This window comes from Cinclus cinclus, chromosome 20, assembly GCF_963662255.1.
Source record: "Cinclus cinclus chromosome 20, bCinCin1.1, whole genome shotgun sequence".
Lineage (NCBI taxonomy): Eukaryota > Metazoa > Chordata > Aves > Passeriformes > Cinclidae > Cinclus > Cinclus cinclus.
This window is the reverse complement of record NC_085065.1, coordinates 1,605,114-1,624,586: the sequence shown is the minus strand read 5'-3', so window position 1 is coordinate 1,624,586 and position 19,473 is coordinate 1,605,114. Positions and strand designations below refer to the sequence as shown.

General features: G+C 56.1%; 1 protein-coding gene across 1 annotated transcript in view; it reads left to right on the top strand.

Annotated features, from left to right (window-relative positions):
• The first annotated feature begins 9,438 nt into the window (after positions 1-9,438).
• Positions 9,439-19,473, top strand: part of PIK3R5 (phosphoinositide-3-kinase regulatory subunit 5) — a 39,384-nt gene continuing 29,349 nt past the window's right edge. The window contains exon 1 of the mRNA XM_062506206.1: positions 9,439-9,502. The gene's annotated coding sequence lies outside the window, so the exon portion shown is untranslated. The remainder of the gene's footprint in view (positions 9,503-19,473) is intronic.

Below are 19,473 nucleotides of genomic sequence, written 5' to 3'. Positions count from 1 at the left end.
GTCCCAGAAACACCGCGGAGAAAGGGGAGAAAGACCGGACCCAAGGGAATTAGGGAAGAAGTCACCGCTGGCTCGTCCCGAACTGATGTCTTTCTGCCAGTACAGATGACAACATTTGCACATGACATTTAATCCTCCACTCTAACGCTCTGTGGCTCCCGGCAGGCAGTTATTGTTATTATTGTCGCTCTAATATTTACGCTTTGCTCCCAAACAAGTGTAATTTCCCCGATCGCTTTGTAGCTCCTTGGCCCCTAATCTAGTTTTCCCTTCATTTCCCGGGAGACCACACCTCTGGCTCCTCTCATTCATGGGGGTTGGGGGGAGGGAAATTGAAGGAATTTTACATTAAAAAGTGACCGTTTAGGGGACGGCGGGTCAAGCCTATCAGTTTGGGTTGGGGGGAGTTGGATACAGGGATTCATTTGCTGAATCCCCTGCAAATGCCCACGGTCAGTGAGGAACATCCCGGCTCAGCCTGGGCAGCAGCGACAGCAGAGCCAGGCAAGACATGCACTCTCACTAGACAGTCCTTGCAAAAGAGGAATAAACACCGAAGAGATTTCCCAGGGGCTGAGAAGTGGGCTGGAGAAGGAATCAAGCCTTTAATGTAAATTGGCCGTGGCTGGCAGAGACCACTGAACACTGGGCTATTCAGCATCTATGTGAACCTCTAATGATCAACTCCGTTTTCAATTATACACCCACAATTCCCACCAAGCGAGATAAGCCTCCGGAATACTATATTTTCTCTTGCAAAATGTTTTCTTTGGGGCAGGCAGGCTCGGAAGCTCAGTGAGTAATATTTGATTTATTTTCAGCAGAGCTGCGGGACACCCAGCAGCCAGCAGAGCTCGCGACTGGCCCGAACAGGAGCCAGGCTTGTCCAGAGCGGCTCAGGCACTCCCGAGAACTCGCAGGTGGATTCAGCTGCTGCAGCACTCCGGGTCCCAGATATTCCCAGGAAAACACGGGCGTTCCTGGATGGCAATGCTGTCAAACCCTTCAATTTATTTGTGTCCATCCCTACAGTAAAGACGGCTTCGTTTGGATGGGTGCAGATGGGGAACAACACAAACAAGGCAGCTTGGGCTGGGAAATGCTGCCGTGTGCTGGACACGCTGCCGGGTTCATCCAGGGAAAAGAGGGTCCAGGAGCACGCACAGACCCTCCAGAACCCAGCTCCTGCTGCACCCCAAACAAGGCTACCCTACATTCGGAAGCTGTTGCCAAACCAAAAATAGTTTTCTGAGCAATACATTACAAGGATGGGACAAGAGGGACTTGGTGACCTCACAACAATGTTCTGAGCTCCAGGGGGAAGAAATACCCGAACTGGGAGCTCGGGCCACTGGGAATGCCCCAGCACAGCTGGAGAAACCTCCCTGCACTGAATTGATGGAGGCCTGGCAGAAGACCCCCTGCACTGATGGAGGGAATAGCCCTGCGTGTTTCTGTAACCCCAATTTCAGGGATCTGCAGAGCTCTGCTGCCAGGCTGAGGTGTGGCAGATGTGGGTTTGGGTTTGGAGGAGGCAGATTTCTGTATAAATATTCCTAGGGATCTGTGTGGAGACGAGGGGATGGGGACATCCAGTTTATTCAGTAGAATGTTTAATTCAGAGAGACTTCACTGAGGTTTTGGTGCCACTCTGCAGATCTTATTTTTAAATTATCAAAGCACCCACCCGGATCTCAGGGGACCTGAAGCAACTCCAGGCTTCCTATTCCACTGCTCTGGACTATTTTCTTTATATCCAGTATTTGTGGGTCTGACTGACAGAGGGACACCAGTGCTATTCACAAATCCCCACCACCAAGGCATAAGAGACCACCCAGCCCAGGTGCCATGAAGGCTTTTGGGGACTCAGAGTGAGTATCCCTGTCCCAAAGTGCCCAGCTTTGACCCCACATTTTGACCCCACTGCATTTTGCACAGGAGTTTGATGTCTCCACTCAGGATGCGCCTTCATTCTCCCCTGGCACTGCCTGACACCAGCTCTAGAGAGTCCTGGGCACTGTGAGCTGCCCCTCTGGGAGAAAACCAGCCTTGACTGAGAACCATCCACACTTGGGCCCTGCTGGAGGAAGATAACAACAAAGACTTTTTCTTTTGAGCTGAGCCCAGTATTACTCAGAGAAAATCGATCCTTTCACTCACTGCCTCGAGCTGCTTTAGCAAAGTCTGAGCAGCAATTCCAGCACAAGAGTTGTGGTGCTGAGGGAATAAAGAGGGAGAGGGCCAGGGCAAAGAGAGATCAGGCAGGACAGGAAACCCCAGCTGTACTAGGGCAGGGACAGTGCAGTGAGCAGAGCACCACAGTCCTTTAAAATAACAAATATTCCTTTAAAATAATTAAATTGAGCAGAGACAGTTTCTCACCTACATTACAGAATTGTTTCTGGGCACAGTGAACACTACTGGTATCGCTCCATGTAGGAGGGTTTTTTGGCTCTAGCATAAGAAACTGGCCCATGGAGAGATTTTCTGTCTCGATAGAGACTGTTCAGGGGAACCCGGGATCACAGTTTTGTACGGGAACTGTGGAAAGTCGTGGAGCTGAAGACCTGATGCTAGAAGGAATGCTCCTGCCCTGTGAAAAGGAATTCGCTCTCCTTAAGCAGATGTAAGGTAAAGGTGGGACCTGGGCTGGGCTTCCAGGGGAGAGGGAGGAAGTGTGGCAGAGGCTGGGGCCAGGACAGGCAGGGCTGGGTGGATTTCAGCTACCTAAGGAACAGGATTATCGAAACATGGATCACAGAGCCTCTGGATTCCCAGCTCCCAGTAACTCCCTTTGCCAGATAATTAACTCTTCTCTGGCATTCCCTCTGCTGTGACAAGTGGGCTCGTGGCACCGAGCTCCAATTGCAACTGGGGCAGTCCCAGGCCAGGCTGTGTTTCAGCATTGAAGATGAAGGAAGCGTTCTGTTGCTTTCTTTGTTTAGAAATATTAATAATAATAAATATTCCAGAAAGTATCCTGTTCCCTGAGAGAAGGAGTGGAGGACTTGTAGGGATTGAGCCAGCAAGGCTGGGGCAGGGCAAAGGGGGTCATGCAACAGCCCCATCCAGGCTTTGGGTTTGTATTTTCCTTAAGGGAAGTGTCCTCTGGATATCAGACAGGGCACGGTGGATGCTGGGGCCTTCCTGGCACCCCAAAATCACGGGAGGCCGCCAAGAGGGTGCTGGGAGCGAGCCTTGGCGCAGCCCCGAGCAGAGCCCTGCCATCTGTCACGACGAATTTTCCAGGACCTTCCCCAGGGCGCTGCGCAGCGTTCGGGCTCCTTTTGGCAGCCATCCTAACCTAATTATAATTAAGTATGTATTAAGCGGGAATGAAGTGGCCTTCGAGTGGCTCTAACCTTCTAATGGAGGGCTTGGGGAGAGGCGGCGGGAGCGGCTCCGGCCGGGCCCTGCGGCGTCCTGGGAGCCCGGCCGGGACTTGAGATGGGGCCACAGCTCCAAAGGAGGAACCCTCCCGGGACACAGAGCCCTCGTGCCACCCCATGCCAGGGCTGGGTTCAAGCAGAGTCACCCGTGCCGGTGCTGGGCTGAGCTCCGCGGCTTTATCCCGGCGCTGTGTCCGTCCTTCCAGCCGTCGCCAGGGCCGTTCATCGGCGTGGCCGGGGGCACGGGTGGATCGGAGCGAGCACAGCTCGATCGCCCGGCACGGCTCTTCTTGCGCATCCTTCCCTGCGTGCTGGGGGGTCCGCACCGTCCCGAACCGAGCTGGGCCCCCCCTGCCCCGCTGGCCCCGGACACCGCCCCGGTCCCCGCGGCTCCTCGGGGCGCTGGAGCAGCTGGGCAGCGCTTGGTTGCTCAGCCCAATTCCTCGCTGCCGACTGCTGCTCAGCGGCACCGTCGCCTGCCTGGAAGCCGATCCCGCCGCGTGCCCGAGCCCCGGGAATGCCGGAGGAGAGCGCATGGAAGCACGAAGGGGAGGGGATTAAGGCGGTGGTGGGAGAAGGGGCATGGACCCCTCCGGGTCAGCCTCAGTTTCCCCAGACATTAAGCAGAGAATGATGCTCGCACCCTTGGTAAAGCTCTTTGCTTTGCGTGGCAGGAAAGACAGCTCCGAACTTTAGCCGGGGTGGTTGCAGGTCTCATCCCTGCTCCCGATGCCTCAGCAACGAGGGGGAGGAGAAGGTGAAGCTCTTTTTTCTGTCCCCTCCCTCTATGGCTCCAGTAACCCCCTGCTGTTTTTCACTGTTCATCTTTTGCTAGAGAAAAGCAGACCCATTCTCCCATCACAGAGCCTGCTTTGGATTCCTCTGGATCCTCATCTCCAGATCCTGCCCGTCCCGGGCACCCCGCTGGATACAGGTGGACGCTGCCCCTCGAAATTCCAGCTGCAAACACCTCACATCCATCAAACGCTGCTCCAGGACCTCGCTGCCCACAGCGCTGCCCCCTCGCACAGGTGCCTTGGTCATTTGGTGGCACCTTAATTAATGTTAATTACGTGGTGACAGAAGTATTAAAATGTCGCCGCTGCGAGGGTTAATGCGGGGTGTGAGCTGTTCTCGTGGCACCCAAATGCACAGAAAATGGCAGTGCCTCAGACCTGGAGGTACCTGTGACACGACCAGCGGGTTGAGTTTGTAATCTGCTCTAAACACGCCAGTTTGCAGATTTGAGCCTGGACCCACTGATGGCACTTCGGAAGATTTGCTGAGATCGGAGTGGCTTCACTCTAACTGTAAATTAAAGCGTCATGATGAAACTGGCCACTGGGAATGGTGCAAAATGGATTGAGGTTTAAGGGACTATGGATCTGGGGATGCCTCCTGCCCGGAGGAGTCCTGGATTTGATGTAGTCCTCACTCAGAACTACCTGTGCCGATCTGGTGCCCTTGTGCCCACTCTGATGTCCCCAAAGGAGGGCTGAGGATGGGCTGCTCCAGCCCGTCTCTGTCCTGCTTCCAGCCTCTTTTGCTCGGGTTGGGTCAGATCTTTGTCCCATTTTTCTCATTTATGTCCACAAACCCCATTTTCTCCTCACGGCTGATGCGGGCACAACATTCAGGCGCCTGCACAGAGTTTGTCACCCGGGTAAGGGGCAGGGCAAATGTCCCTCTCCCAGTCCAGCTTATCCCAAGTTACATCTGCAGTGGGTTTGCACGGGGTGTTTACTTTTATTTAAAGCAAGCAGGGGAAAGAGGAAACTCAGGAAAGGAACCAGCCATAGGAGCTCATCCTGAAGCCCTGCTGCCATCTGCTGGGGTCCTAGCGCTGAGCCCACTGCGCCAGCCCGGGGTAGGGACTGGGGACTGAGGGTTGGGGACTGGGGATTGGGGATTGACGACTGGGGATTGGGGATTGGTCGTGTCCGGGGGGATGGACCCTTCCAGGGGGCTGGAAGGGGATGGGATGCCTGTCTTTGTTTTTCTGGACCTGGGGGCTGGAAGGGGATGGGATGCCTGTCTTTGTTTTTCTGGACCTGGCCCTCTCCTGCTCCTGCCTCATTTGGGAGCAAAACCTCTGGAGAGGCCAAACAGCCCCAAGGGTCCCAGCTGAGGATCTCGGCTGTCCCTTGCTCCTCTGGGATGTCCCTTGATGAAGTATTTCAGCCCCTGCATTTGGGAAGGTGGAGCCCAGCTCCTGAGGGGTGCAGGAACTTGTGGTTTCTACCCAGATTTTCAGATTTACACCTGAATTACACTTTGGCCGTCATAAAATGTGCATCCAAAAGTGGAGGGGCAGCAGCAATGACAGGGGTGGGACATGGCTGAGGGGTGCTGCCTTGGTGCCCTCCTGGTTGTGCTGAGTGCCAGGGCTGTGACCTGGCGAAGAAGAACAAACTGCAGGTGCTCTGGGCTCACAGCCCTGCAGTGCTGCCACTCCCACCTCGGGATGTGTGGCTGTCCGGGGTTGTCTCCAGCTAACCACAGGCTAGCAGGGGTAGCACAGCACAGGCCCAGTGTGCAGCCAGCTCCAGGGATTGCCTGGATTTCTTCAGTCCCATCAGGATTTAGCGAGCCCTGGTCATGACACAGCTTAGCTGGTAGTGCCCCAAGCAAGCTCCAGAATGCAGGCTCGATTGCTGAGGAGCTCACCAGGAGTTGGGGTTCTTTGGGAAGTGGAGGTGCTGCTGGCTCTGGAGATTCAGAGGAGGCCAAGGCAAAGGGCTGAGGGTCACAGATACTATGAGACCCACGGAATTTCAGCACCCTCACATTGTCCCTCCTCCGGGGTGACCCATGGAGGCTGCCAGAGGCAGAGCAGTCATTGGGAAGTATTTTCCAGGGATTCATTGCCCAGCTGGGTGCACAGGGCCGGCTGAGCTGCACCACCGGGGGATGCTGAACCCACTCCATCACTGCAATTTTCCGGCAGGACACAGGGTGGAAACCTCAGCCCACGAGAAAGCCACTCCCAGCCCGGCTCTTCCAGCGCTCTGCCCCTTCCCGGGGCTGCCTGCTGCTCCTGGTCCCGGACAGGGATCTGGACAAGAATCCCGTGCTGTCAAGGCAGGGAGCTTTGCGCAGTGAGGAGAAGGGTTCCAGCTCCGATTGAATCCCGGCGGTGAGCGAAGAGCTGGGAATGTCGGCAGCCCCAGATCAGTGCAGACCAGACTCATCTGCTGAAAGTGGGACAGCTCTGGAGCCCCCCCAGCCCAGAACCGGCCAAAAAACCTTTGACAGCTCAACAGATCAACAGATTGGGTCATGTAAAGGTATGTTGTCACCTCCTCCCTGGCATGTGGAAGGGGAACGTCTGGTGTCAGATCTGCCCACAACGAGGTCTCTGCCCCAGTTTCATTTCTCAAGGGCTGCAGAAAAGCCTGTCAGGATCCTTTGAGTGTGCTCTGAGAAATGAAAAACACAACTTGTGGGGAAAACCAGAGACAACAATGTTCCCTTTTCAGTGACGCTTCTTCCCCTTCCCTCCGAGGGACAGGCAGTGGGGAGTGGCTGCAGAGCTGCTCTTTTGGAGTTGGGATGCTCTATTCCATGTGGGAACTCAGGGAGAGGGAAGCAATGGGCTCACCTGGAGCCTGTGCAGCCCAGAAGCACACAGCAGCCTTGAGGACAGTGTAAGGACAGGGTCAGCCATCCCTGGAAACCAGCTGGAAACCCTTGGTTTTCTGGGCACCAGCAGCAGGACCCAGGGAGATGTGCTGGCTGTAGTCTGCAGAGCTTGGCTTGAGCGTAGAGCTGGTGACTTTATGGTATTTTGGGGGGCTGAAATGCTCTATTCCCAGTGTAGGGCTGGGTTGGAGTTGCTGTTTCAGGGAGTGTGTCTGAGTGTGGAGCAGAGAGGAATGGGAACAAGACTGTGATGAGCTCAATTTCAGTGTAAGGTGAACTTTGGTGCCCAAGGCCAGGGTGGATGGGACTTGGAGCAATTCGTTCAGTTAAAAATGTCCCTTCCCCTGCTGGAGGTTTGGGACAAGATGACCTTTAAGGTCCTTTCCAACCCAGCCCATTCTTTGACTCTGGGATGTTCACAGAGAACCCAAAGGTCTAAATGAGCTCGTCAGAGCACAGCCTCAGCTTCCTCCTCCTGCTGCGGCTGGTCAGCAGCTCCAGGGGCAGAAACTCAGCTGGGATGTGCTGGTGCTCCATGGCCATGCTCTGGCTGGAGCTCCAACAGCTTCGACACCATTGTTGGTGTCACCAGAGCCACACTCAGCACTACTCCTCCTCGTGGGTGGGAGCCACTGGGGATGCCATTCCTGCTCTCAGTGCAACCCCAAGAGACACCTGGGATCACTTCCCGCTGCCTGCTATCATCCTGGTGTGGCACCGGCGTCCCCAGGATCCCCTGAAGTCTGAACAGCTAACAATGAGGAGGAACACAGCTCCCTGCTCCAGGGAGCTCCTGGGAACATGCTCGTGTCAACATCCCTTGGAGGTGCCCCTGCTCCAGAGCCCTTTCCCCGAGCTGGCTGTGTCAGCCCGGTGGCCCCATGCACTGTTTATCACCACTGCAGCCCTGGCACGGCCCCTCCCTGCCCTCCTCCACTTCCTTCCGCCGCCGTGAGCCCCCCCAGCCCATGTTTGGTAACTTCCTCAGCTGCTCTGGGCCCCCAGGGGCAAAACAAGGAGGTCCCAGTGCCTCAGGTGGGGAGGGAAGGGGACAGGAGGGGTCACACTGCAGCCCCAGCAGCAACAGGAGTTTGGCCTCTGCAGCCTTGGTCCTTCAGACACCTCCCAGTTCCTCCAGTTTTGGGACCTGCCTGAAATGAGGAGGTGGAAATAGGGCAGAAGGGGTGGGGAAAGCTCAGACTGGCATCCCAGACCAGCATCCAGTGAAGAGCTCAGGCCCAGAAGAGCTGGGACACAAAGCTCTACCTGAGCACTTGGCTGTTTCCCGGGTCAGCGCTTTGGGGCAGATGGCACCATGACATTGACACCAGACCTTCCCCGTCCCGCTATTTGTGCTGTCTCAGGATTTCTTGTGAACTGCTGGTGGCGGCTCAGCTGGCGAAGGCTGAGCCCATGTCCCTCCATGGGGGTTTCACCTGGCGCAGGTGACACAGGCACCCGGGGCTCTGGTCCCATGTGCTTTGCACAGTGGGCGTTTGTCTCCATGGGTCACCAATGAAAGGGGATTTTGGCTCTGACTGGGTTTGCTTTTTTTAAAATTCACTGGAATTTCACTGAAGAACCCACAGCTATTTTGGCCTCCAGGCAGGTTTCAGGTCTCGGAGCAGCAGTGGCAGCGGTCACTCTCTTCGACAAACCGAAATCCGCAGAGGAACCCGCCCAGATTCCTTCCCTCAGCCCTGGCTGGGCAGGCCCCATGTGCAGGTGGGGCAGGGGACAGGTGTGGGGGCCAGAAATCAGGGTGGGACGGGGCCAGAAATCAGGGTGGGATGGGCCTTTGCTCAGGAGCAGCCATGAGGGCAACAGGAAAAGGCCATTCCCAAGTGCCACCAGAGCAGACACCAGCTGAATGTCCCCAGCCTAGTGATGAATGCCTGGCTGGATGGGTGGAGGGATGGAGGGATGGATGGATGATGGATGATGGATGGATGGAGTGGCAGGTGAAGGGTTGGAAAGGTGCATGGATGGATGGAAAGAAGGAGAGATTCATGGAGGGAAGGGCAGATGGATGAATAACAGGGTGGTGGGTGGATGCACGGATGGATGAGGGACAGAATGGCAGGAGTAAGGGACAGAAGAAGGGGTGGATGAATGGAAGAGTGAAGGGTGGAAGGGAAAGTGGTGGTGGGGTCACAATAGATAGATCCATGGATGGATGGACAAGGGGATGGCTGGCCGGGTGAACAGCAGGCTGCTGGCAGCGGGGCAGGAGCAGCGGGATGGCTGGATGGAGGGAGGGAAGGACGGAGGGCTGGGTGGGCGGAGGAAGCGGGGGCAGGGGGCAGGTGCCGGGACACAGCCGGGGCGGGGCGGGCCGCGCACATGTGCGGGGCGGATCCGCCGCCAGCCCCGCCTGCCCCGGTACGGTCCGGCGCGGAGCGGAGCCTGGCGAGAGCCCGGCGGGGCCGGCCGAAGATGGGCACGGAGCCCCGGCGGCAGCCGCCCCGCAGGTGGGAGAGCGGGGGGACCGAGTGACCGGGACGGGGGGGCGTGCACACACCGAGCCCGGGGTAACCAGGGCGGGGGGGCTCCCTACACCCCGTGCACGTGGAGGAGCAGCTCCCTCGTATTCCTGGGGTGTCCCGTGGGTTGGGGCGTTGCTGCCCGGCGGGGCTGCTTCGTTTGCGGGGGGCTCGCTGTAAATGGGGTAACAGGAGGGGGATGGAAACCGGTGTCATGCGGGGGTCCCTTGTGACTGCGGGCTTTCTCTTAAACCCACCAGCGGGGTGCCGTTACCTGGGCTGGGGGTTTCTCTTGCAGCCTTGGAAGGGGACCCCGCACCACGTCTCCCTAGGGATGACCTTGCAGCCCGTGCCTGGCCGGGAGGAGACGGTGTCGCCCCGCGGGTGGGGACGGTCCGGCCGTCGTGACTCATTTCGGGACTCCGTGTTTGCTTTCCTCCGCGTGGCCCCATGAAGCTGCTGCTCGGGGCCAGGTGTGGGGCCCTGCCCGCCCCAGGGGACCACCCTGCCGTGGCGGGGTCCCCGGGAAATGCCGGGGGCTCTCTGGTCCCCGCCCGGAGTTTTGGCAGGACTGCTGGCGGGACGCCAGTGACTCACCCCAGTCGCTGCAACGGGATCCCTTCCCTGAAGGGACCCAAAGGTCACGAGTCTCCTGCTGCTCCCTCAGCTGAATCCCCGTAGCCCGAGGTGCTGAGGTGCAGCCCCAGGGAAGGCTCTGCTTAGGCAACAGGATGTGGTTTGGGATGAGACAAGCTTAGCAGCGTCACCCCATCCAGCCCCGAGCTGTCCTGGGTGCTGCCCCTTGCAGCAGCCCGTGCTGATTGTTGTGCCTGCCAAGGAGCATCGGCCATCAGGTGCTTCTGTGGCCTTCCAGTGTCACCAGTGCCACCCAGTCAGTGCCCAGCCTGGCCTCGGGCCACACTCCCTCCTGTACCCACCCCCCCCCCCCCCCCCCCCCCCCCCCCGCCAGAGGATGTTGAGCTGCTTTGGAGGTGTGAGCCCTGAGGGAGGAAAAGGCTCTACTGATTCAAATCACTAATGAAAGCGGGAGAAAAGAGCTTTCAGCCCTTTGTTTTCAAGTTCGTGACAATCTGGCTGCTGTCACCCAGCACCCGTTAGCTTTGCCAAGGGCTGGTTTCGGGGCTGTGCTGCTCCCGGTGCAGCGAAACTGCTCAGGCAGCTGTAGGCTGGTTCTGCTCCTGCTGCTTGTCCTGATGCTGAACAGCTGCAATTTATTTTGTTTTCCCGTTTAGGTCAATTTTGTAAATCTCGGTCCACTGCAAACTCCAGGGGTAATGCAGGATGTCAAGGCTTTAACTTTCCTAGCTGTCAGAAAGGTCTGTTGGTTTGGTGTTTGGGTTTTTTTTTCTCTCGTTCAAAGCACAAACCTGGATGGAGCCACTAACTGTTTCTGAAACCTGGTTGGAAAGAGGTTTGGAGCTTTGGGTGTTGCTCAGATTAGAGCTCAAATACAGACAGTTGAGAAGATAAGGAGCCAGAGCCCAGCTGTGATGGTTGCAATGGTTCTGTTCCCTCAGTCACGGTGATTTCGTGAGGCCGGAGGGCTCAGGTGATGCTGGGGATGTTCTGCAGGTTTCTGAAGGAAGCAGCTGGGCAGAGCCAGGTGTGCTGCAGCAGGAGCTGGGATGTGAGCGTGGTCTGAGGGCAGCTGCAGCCTCGCGATGTGGTCCCACTGAACAGAAGTGGGGAGAGTTCAGTGCTCTGCCTTCCCTGGCTCTCTGTGGCCGCCCCTGTGCTGCTCCCGGCAGTTCTGCAGCCTGCTCAGGGCAGGGGAAAGGGTATGAGACGTCTTGGAGGTGCTTCTTCAGAGGGAGAAGGTGGAGTTTTGGTGTGCAGCGCTTGGGTGAGGGGCAGCCCCACGTCTCTGGGCTGTAGGATGGTGCCACTGGCTTTTCCCTCCTCCCCAGGGAGATCAGGGAATCCAACTGGGACAGAAACCAAAACTGGCCCCGTGTGCCTTTTTGCTGAAGGTGAAAAAGATGTGGGTTTTGCACTAAGAACTGAGAGCAGCGGGAAGTGTTGGCAGAGAGGAGCAGTGGCTGCTCCAGCAGGATGAGCTGCTCTGGCAGGGCGAGCTGCCCGTGCTGCTGCAGCCCCAGGGCTGGGGGATGCCAGAATCAGTGTTCTGGCTCTGCTGGGGATCAGGGACACCCCAGCATGGCATGGGGACCTTGCCATGCTGCAGCTCACCCTGGAGTAGTTTCAACTTCTCTTTTCTGGTTGCCTGCTGAGCACTGCAGGGCTGCCCAGTTTTGCATTATTATTCTGCAAGAGGAAAGTTAGGCCTGAGGGCGTCAGGGGAAAGTGCTCAGGTGAGTGCCCCAGGTGCTTTCTGAGCAGTGAGACTCTCCTTTGTGCCTGAACTCTTGCTCCCAGCAGCGGTTTGAATTTCCAGGTGGGAGGATGAGGTTTTTACGGAAGCTCTGCCCCCCAACTCCCTGGGCATTGCATTGCTGCCCGGCAGGTCTGCTGTCATTGCAGCTCTGTGCTTTGCTGGTTCGGGCTGGAAATGTCACTGCTTGGAGGAAAATGGGGGCTGCGGATGCAATCCAGGCTCCGCAGCTGCAGCTCTTTCCCTCCTCTCTGCTTTGCTCCCTCTGCCCTCAGAGGCTCAGGACTCCCCATCCCTGTCCCGTCTCTCACGTCCGGTGTGAGGACAGGGTCCCACCCATCCAAAGCTGTCACCGGGGGGCTCCAAGTGACCTCTGCAACCAACCCAGGGCTGCGCCCACCTCGTGTTGGTCAGGGTTGTTTGGTACGGGAGTGTGATCCAAGGATGTTGCCGAGGATCCGGAGAGCATCTCCCCGTGCCGCAGCCTGGAGGGGTGGACAGGACCTGTCACCAGTGCTCCCTGCTGGCACCGAGCCCCGTCCGCGGCCTCCTGGGTGGGAGTCCGGGGAGTGGCCGCAGCTCCCGAGCGCTTTTCCCAGCACGGAGACCAAACCCCGCCGGTCCCGTCTTTCTGATCCGTCTTTGGTCGCCAATTAGCACGACGTGAGAACTTGTCTCCCTGCTGACGCGCCCGTGTGACTCCTCAGCTGCTTTAATTGCGGTGTTTTCGGCGGCCGGGTGCAATGAAATGGTAATTGTTGTGATTGTGTGCCGGGGGGGGGGGGGGGGGGGGGAACTGAGAGATGTAGCTCTTTGGCGAAGCCTAATTAGGAAATAGGGACACTGTTGGGAATGGCTCTGCGATGTGATTTTCCTAATGAAAGCCGCTGAATAGGCAGCCTTGTAATGAAGAACAGCCTCGCAAGGGCACTGCCAATTGCTCTTCTCTAGTGTTAATTTTGTATTTCCTCCCCATTGTTTCTAATACCCTCTTGGAAAAGCTTGAAGATAAAATGCTTTATTTCCTTACGCCTCGTATCCTGTTTGGCAAGCGGCGATTGGAGCATGTGCATCTGGAATACATGAGAGGCCAGGCAGGAGCTCCTTCAGACTAGTTCATCTCTGATTTCAAGCTCTGATACTGGAAAAAAAAAAAAAATCATCTTCAGCTTGCGGCTGCTGGGTTGCCCGGCGCACGGGAGTGCCGCCCGGGATGGCAGATGTGGGGCTGTGGAGCCGGAGCAGAGCGATGCTCCGGGAGCATAGTGGGGCTTTTGGAGCCCGAGGCTGGGCTGTTTTCACTTCAGCTGTGTTGAACCTGCGGCGGCTGAGAGCTCACCCAGATTCAGTCTCTGGCTTGGTAAAGCTGAGCCTGGAGGGCGGATGTGCCCGGGCAGCTGTGGCTCAGCGCTCCTCCCTGGGCTGCTCCTTCCCGGAACGGGGCTGGAAGTGTCGGGGTGCCCGGGCACGGCTCTGGTGCCTCCCCACCTGTGCTGCCCAGGGATAAAGACCGCAGGTGCTTTCGGACAGCAGATGTGAGCGTGAGCCGCTGGCTGAGTTAAAAGGGGAATAGGAGAGCGCTCCCTGGCGCTGTGACCATTATCAGTGACAATTATCAATGACTCTTGCGTGCCGCGTGGGCTCTGTATTTGTAAGAGAGATGGGGCTGGGCCTTGACTTCCCCTCCAATGCTCGGTTTCATTGCTCAGAATGCCCACAGTGCTTGGGCTGAGAGCAGCTTGGGTGCTCCCAAAACGCTGCTGCTGCTTATTTTGGGGTGGTCTGAAGCAGAAGTGAGCAGAGCTGGCATGAGCAGCCCATGTGGTGCCAGGGATGGGGGACACGGACACCGTCCCGACGGTGCTGTGTCTGGGCAGGAAGGGCTCAGCTTCACCCTGACCTTGTGACTGCCCTAAGCAGCTGCGGGGGTAGGGAATTTGCCATGCCTGTGTCCCGTGTTGGAGGGTTTGTGTGGCCGCTCCGGGGTGTTCTCACTCCCGCGACTGCCGGTTCCAGTGCAGGGCTGCGCGGATGGGGCAGGGCTGCTGTGTGCACGCTTTGGGAAAGGCGCCGTGTCCCTGAGCCTGCAGAAGTGTTTTTCATCACTTGCACAAAGGCCCATTCTTTGTTGTCTCAAATTAGGATGAAATGCTTCCCCTTTCAGCTGCTTCCCCCATTGCTCTATGTCTATTTAAACCCTCAGCCCAGAGGCTTCTCGGCAAACAAGCTCCCATCCTTTCAGGTGGCATTTCCCTTTTCTCATTGTTTCTGGCAGTCTGTACATGTGAAACTTCGCTAATGTTTCTTCATTCTCGATGTCCTTGTGTTGATAAAGCTCGTAAATGGGTACACACGAGAGTGCAGCTGTCTGGGGGAGTCACAGCATCTCTCAGGTGTGGAGACTTTGCAGTGGGAATGAGGGAATTCCAGGCTGGGAAAGATCCCTGCTGCTCCTCATGCAGCTGTGGGGATCCTGCCTGTGGCCTCCCTGGATCAAGTAGCTGGGTTGCAATCAAAGCCAGCAAAGTTAATGTTCCCTGAGGGCTGCTTAATAACTGGGAATTGTCCCCAGGCTGATCTGGTCTCCATGCCAGGTGTGGAGCAATGATTGCAAACCCACTTTTATGGCCCAGAACTCACCCAAAGCCTGGGAACCCCATGGCCCTGAGCTGTGAGATCCAAGTGGTGAGTTTGGAAGTGGTGGAGGATATTGAGAGTCAAATGAGATCCCACCTGCTCCAGGTGGGCTCCAACCAGGGTGTCACCATGAGGGTGATGCTTTAGGATGGAGGGAACAGCCTTTGGAAATTGAGTGTTTACAGTCACTATCAGCTCAGCTCCCAGGAGCTGGGCTGGGATGAAGGACTCCCCCTTTTGGGAGAAAATCCCCTGTGCCAGGATGCTCCAGCCCATCCTGGGGGAACCTGAGGGCTGGAAGTTTATGTTCCTGCTCCTGTGATGGGTACCTGCAGGGATTTTGGAGCTTGCTCTGAGGTCAGGGCTGCGCCAGCCTGGCTGGAGGCTCTTCAGAGCTGTGTTGCTCGTGGTGTCGCCTTCAGACCCAGTCCCTGAGCTGGGGAGAGGGGATGGAGAGTCATGGGTGGGTTCTTCATATGGAGAAAGGGGCTACCTCTTGCCTTGTGTTCTCCACGGAGTTCTGGGCTGCCAGAGATGTAGCTCTGGTTGTACAAGGCCACCTCAAAGGATGGGCCAGCTCAGGGCCCTACCCCCGTCTCCCCAGTGCCAGCACCTTTGTGCTGCTTGTTCCCCTTCACCTCTGCAGGTCTGGCACACCTGGCCACGGAATGCGAATGGCCTCTAGCACTGCTGCTGGAGCCTGCTGCTTCCCAGAGGTGAACATGGGCTTTGGAAGGGTTTCAGGTTCTGGGCTGGTTGTTCTCCTTCACAAGGAAGTGTGGATGCTGCTATGGCTGTTCGAGGGTGCTCAGGGGATAAAGCCTACTGGGCTTGGCCACTGCTGAATGGGTGCCCCCCTCTCCCTGGGCTGCCCCCCCCCATTTGGAGACTTCCTTTCTTCTCCTCAATATGATGGGGATGCTGTGGTTGTACCACTCGAAGTGGGACTCACACCCTCCTGTCAGATTTGCGAATTCCAGCCCCACTTGCCCTTGGCCTGAGGGCCATGGGGACTGGCCAGAAACGTCCCTGCCATCATCTGTCCTTTGTGGTGCTGTAGCCAACGGTGCTGGGAGTAAACTGAAGGGTTTGGGCAACCAAACCAGGGACTGAAAAGGCTCCTGGGTTCCCAGCAGGGCCTCCACAATGGCAGGAAGCAACTTCTAAAGCTTCCTTTGGATACACAGGGCCTTGGGGGAAAGATTTACTTGCTTGTTTATGCTGGAAGTTAATCTGTTTAGTGGGTTTGGTATTAGAGTTCACAAAAAGCCCTCAGAAATGGTCACGCTGCTTGTTTGTAGGGCTTTGTCTCTCACTTACTTTGTTTCACAGCTGGAGGAGTTAAGCAGTGTGACAGCCAATTGAAATCTCACGTGTAAACTTGTTTTTCCAAATAGCCCGAAGGAATTAGGATCAGCTCTCCCCTCCTGGATGAGGAGGGAGCTGCAAGGGGAAGGCAGTGGGGCAAGGGTTGGGGTCCCCTCTGAGAGTGACCCTTGTGCCACCTTGATGGAATGGTCTCTGGCTCTGTTCCAGCTAGGAGATATTTCTTCAATTAGAAAAACCCAACAGACCCAACCCAGCACCCCTCCCTGTGAGCCAGGGTAGCAGAGTAAGGAGCCACAGGACATTCGTGGGGGGCAAGAAGTCCTGGGAAGGGTTTGGAGAAGCACAGGAAGGCTCTGGGTCAGTGGAACGTGGAATGGGGGATGAGAAGCTTTCCTGGTGTCAGAGTCTTGGCGTTTCCCTTCAGCTTGATGCTGCCCTGAATGCAGCAGTGCCACCCACACGTGACCTTGCACAGTGAACAGGGATTTTCCCCAGGACTGCAGCCAGGGAAGGGCCCTGTACAGGGCAGCTGCTGTAGGAAATGTGGGGCATGGGGCCGTGCCCGCAATGGGATGTGCTGGGCACCCGCTTGATCCAAACATTTCCTTGGAGCATCTTCAGCTTCCAGGAGTTCATGGGAAGAGCTCAGCACCTGCTCTGTGTGGGCATGGACCCCAGGCCCCCGTGTCCCTCAGGCTTTTGGGAGGGTCTCCTGCTGAGCCTGAAAACACCTGGAGTTTAACACCCACACCCCAGGTGAGTGGGCACAATGCCCTCTCCTAGCAGGGATGTCCCCCTGTGTCCTGTCCCTGGGGAATGTTGGGAAGAATCACTGGCCACTGCTGTGTCTTTCAGTTCCTTCTCAGCAGGAACAGCTTGGGCTGCTGTTGTCCTTTGGGAAACACCTTTTTTTCCCCTTTAAATTACGCACTTGCTGAATTTTTTATTTTTCCCCCTGTCTCTCCTGTGACACACACAGGAAGTCCTGTGCTGAATTTCCACCTTCCCTAGAGAGTAGCCCTGGGGTTTCCATCACACCCTGCTGGTGACACCCAGCTCCTGTCAGGCTGTGACCACAGCACGGCTGTGCCCAGCCTAAATCATTTTGGGATTTTACCTGGAGCCAGGAATTGCCTGTGATGTTGGGTGGAACTTCAACCTTCACTGTGGTGACAATGAGTGGTAGAGGCTAAAATTAACTCTTGCATCATGTGGCCCGGGGTTTTCAGAATTGCTGCCAGGAACAAGAGCATTTCCTCTCTGAAAACCGAGCTATAAAACTGGGTTGCTCTTACTCACATCAGATCCGTGTCATTTCTGTTGGTCTTGGGGTTTTTGAGGAGGAGAATAGAGGCTGCTCTTACCCTGCCTGAGTTTTTCTAAGCTCCCAGAGCCCAGTGAGTGGGCAGGGATGGGGTGGGGTGGGTGATGTCCTGGGTGGCCTCTCCATCCCAGGCTGGGTGTGGGGAATTCCAGGCAGATTTGGAGATTTTGCTGGTTGCAGAGTTGCTGTTACCAAGAGGAGCAAGAGGAGAGGAGATGGAATTGTCTCTGTGCTCCTGGACATAAAGCAAAGCCCAGGCTGCTGAAACCTGCCAGTCTTGGCCTGGTGGGTCTGAGGGAGAGCAAAGTAGGATTACTCCTGTTGTGCATGTGGGAAGCAGCTCAGTAGAACAAGGATGAGAGTTGTCTTGCTTAGGGATGGCCTAAAAAGCCTAAAAATTCCACTTAGACTGCCCTGAAGAGGGGCTCCAACTGCATGGGTTGAGCTGCTCTCCACAGCAGGTGCTGTGTGTCTGGAGATGTTCATTTGTTTAATCACCTCAGCTTTGCATAGGTGAAGTTGGAGGCAATGACTCCTGTCCCTGGATAGACCCGGAGTCACCACAGAGCTCCACAGCAGAGCAAAGAGCTGATGGGGTGCTCCCAAATCACCACATGATTTAATAGTTTTCCCTCTTGCTTGAGCTCCATAATTTTTTGGGGCTCAGGATGACAGTCCTGAAGTTTCTGGTGCTGTTGTAAGCAACAAGACACCAGGACTGTTTGCTGCTGTGCCTCGTGTGTTGTTGGCTGGGCAGAAGTTCACACAGATTTCAGGGCTGGATAAGTTCCCTTCCAACCCAAACCATGGTGTGAATAAACTCTTCGGGGAGCACGGTGCCCCTGGCCATCCACAGTCAGCTCTGGACAGCTGAATTCAACTGAATGCTTGTCAACATCAGTATTTTGTAGGCCAGCAATGGCAGTTTCCTTCTTTAGCTGGTGGTAAGTGTGGACTTTAATCCCCCAGTGGTTTCTCCCTCTCTGAGCAGCTGTGCTTTGGGGAGCTTTTGGAGGGGAACTGGGTTTTCCTGTTGAATCCACTCCTCTGCTGGGGTTGTCCTGGTCAGCAGTGATGGAACCTGGGCGATGCCTTCTCTGGGGTCCCTGCTCTGGGCTGAAGCTCGTGGTTGGTGCAGTGGGAGGTGTGGGAAACTCTGGCCCAGCCTGACCTGCCTGACACTTCCTTGCCAGTAATTTGTACCCAGTGGGAGAGCAGAAGCTGGGTAGGTGGGGCCAGGAAAGACCTAAATGGCTCAGGAGGGTGAATTTCCCCATCTGTGTGACCATGCAAGTTAAAACTCTCTCTGATCTTACCTTTCACACAGGCAGTTCCATCCCTCAGACTCAAATGACCTGACCTGAAAGGCTGAGGCAGCATTATCTGTTGAGGAGAATTGATGGCCACTGACACCAAATGCAGCCAAATTTTCTTCCTGGTTTATCCCAGAGCAGCAAATGTTCACTGTCCCTTATTTCTTACCCCCCATCCCCCAACCATCAGGGCTGGACAAGGGACTTGAGTTTCCTTCTCCACCTGCCTGTAGAGCCAGAGCCCCCAGTGAGTTTTGCTGTCCCTGAGGACTTGGTCCATCAGAGAAAGTCCACTTCTCATTTTTCAGGGGGGATGGAAGCATGCAGACATGGCATCATGTGTGTTTCTCCCCCAGTAACTCCCAACGAGGTGTGAATTCTGGATGTTGTGTGCTGACCTTGTGACTGTTGGGATGCTCTCCTTGCTAATTAATGTGCTGTAATTCCAGTGCTCATGGATATTCCCTCTGAAAACACGCTGAGGTGCCCCTCTGGTACGAACTACAGTAAGAACTTGTAAATAGTGAATGTCTTAAGGGCTGAGCCACTTTCAGGTGTGCTGGTGAGTGCTTCTGGTAATGGGGCTTAACCCCCTTGGGGAAGGGATGCAAGAGATCTTTCGCTCTAAATGGGGATGAAATTTCCATCGTGGCAGCAGAAATCCAGGCTTTGATGGCTGCAAGGAAGGGAGTGATGATTGAGTCCCATCCAGACTGGAAAACAGAGCTCTCACGTTGAGCAAATGCAGCAAACTCTGGTGATGGATAGTGGGAAGAGCCTCTCCTTCAGTTTTTGGCAGCAGCTGCTCAGGATGGAGCTGTTCTTTCAGCATCCAGGTGGGAAGATCCAGCTCCATGAACACACAGGGAGGAGTGGATCTCTTGGCTGTGGCTCTGCTCCTCCCCAGCAACCAGACAGTGCTACCTGAAGGGGAACTGGCCCCTCAAACAAGGAGGGAAGGCGCCAGGATTGCCTGAGCCCAGCTTACCCATGTGTGCCATCC